This window comes from Capsicum annuum, chromosome 11 (assembly GCF_002878395.1).
Source record: "Capsicum annuum cultivar UCD-10X-F1 chromosome 11, UCD10Xv1.1, whole genome shotgun sequence".
In the NCBI taxonomy this organism is placed as follows: domain Eukaryota; kingdom Viridiplantae; phylum Streptophyta; class Magnoliopsida; order Solanales; family Solanaceae; genus Capsicum; species Capsicum annuum.
The window spans coordinates 152396028-152397979 of NC_061121.1; the positions used below are offsets into that span (position 1 = coordinate 152396028).

The 1952-nt window shown below is 34.4% G+C and overlaps 1 long non-coding RNA gene across 1 annotated transcript; it reads right to left on the reverse strand.

Moving 5' to 3' along the window:
* Positions 1-393: 393 nt before the first annotated feature.
* Positions 394-1290, reverse strand: LOC124888514. Its single transcript, XR_007046877.1, has 2 exons — positions 1134-1290; positions 394-640 (listed from the first exon to the last, which is right to left on the reverse strand). It is a non-coding gene; the product is annotated as an uncharacterized LOC124888514 (long non-coding RNA).
* Positions 1291-1952: the final 662 nt, after the last annotated feature.

Consider the following 1952-nt stretch of genomic DNA (forward strand, 5'->3'; position numbering starts at 1 on the left):
GAACATTCGTCAAGGGTGTTCAATATTCAAACAATACAAAAAAAAAAAAGTTTTGACCTATATATAGGTAGTATAATTTTCGACGAAGGGTGTTCAACTAACCACCCCTCACTATATTTGGCTACACTACTGATTCCCATTGACGGTATACTTAGTGCGTTAGTGTAAGAGAACTCTAAGATCACATCTTTGGAACATTAAAATCTAGTTTTAAAAAATTCAATTAGAGATAAGCCGCCATGAGCATCATGGTATATCAGGCAGCCTGGTGCACTAAAGCTTCCGTTATTATGCAACCTTACCCTACATTTCTACAAGAGGTTGTTTCCACGGCCATCGTGGCAATATGCAAATGGTAAAGTATTGATGGTTAATGACAAGGAAAAAGCTATGTTGGAAATAAAAGTTCCAAGGTTCAATTCATATTATATTTCAATTTTCATCTGATAAAGCTGAATAAAAATTGAATCTTGAAACACCCCACATCAAGATTTATCTCTATTTTTATTTTTTGGATAACCGCAATGTGTGAGCCAGCTTGCATTCACTATACCAGATAACTCTGTCCACCAAGACTAAAACAGATTTGTCCTATATTAGTTAATCAACCGTGGTGTCTAGGCCAGCTTGCATGTACCTCCTGCCAGTAACAAATACCATACTACATAACTCTGTCCACCAACGCTAGAACAGATCTCTCCTTTATTAGTTAATCATTGATGAGGAGTTGAAACTTTTTTTTTCCTTATTAAGGGAAAAAGTTGGTTGATTCCAAATTCTCTCTTTTTACCTCTATTTCATCAGCAATAACAATCCGAAAAAGCTAAAAATGAACATCATAGACATGATAATATAAAGTGAAAGGAAACTAAAAATAACCAAGAATCACAAAATATTCAATCTTTTTACAAATAAGACATGATACACACATATATCTACACACATACCAAGAAAACCAAAAAAAGCTAAAAATGAACATCATAGACATGATAATATAAAGTGAAAGGAACCTAAAAATAACCAAGAATCACAAAAGATTCAATCTTTTTACAAATAAGACATGATATGCATATATATATATATATATATATACCAAGAAAACCAAAAAAAGGAAAAAAAAAAAAAACACTAACCTTAAATTCTGCTAAACTGAAAAGACAAAAGCTCCTGTTTTCTTCTTTAACTGAAACAAGACAACAAAATCAAAAGTAACAAACCACAAAATATATTGTGCTGATTATAATAAGGGACAGAAAGGAACTTTTGCGTGGGGGTGGGGCAGGGGTGGGGTAACAATGGAGGGGTGGGGGGATAATTAAATAATTGTTTTCTTAGCTATTTTTTTAATTTTTAAGTACAAATTTGTAGGTGTTGTGTGGGTGGAATTTAAGTGGAAGATTCATTTTTCCAACATTTGTGCATCACCCACCACCTGTCCTCCTGCTTCTTTTGTAATCTTTAATCAGACGTTTTGGGTTCGTACCTTCTGGCATAAAGTCATTCGAGCTTTTTCTGAAAGTATGACATGAGTTACTTCATGTTGTAGCGTCTGGCAGAGTCACGATTTTTCACTAAAGAGTTTCAAAAATAACATGCACGTCTGATATCAGTGACGGAGTCAAGATTTTCACTAAGGAGTTTCAGAAATAACACACACGCCTGGTATTAGCGGTGGAGTCAGGATTTTTACTTAGAAGCTTCAGAAATAACATACGAACAAATCAAATGGAGTTCAATATCTACTATATATATATATATATATATAAAATAATTTTAACCATATATAAATAGTAGTATAATTTTCTACCGAATGAGGTTCAGATGAACCCCCTCGCCAAAGGGTAGCTCTGCCCCTGCCTGGTATTCGGTCGTCATCGGCTCGGACTTGACCGCCTTACTTGTCATTGAAACATAAGCTGGAAACGTATCGACCTATATTACTACCAATGTGA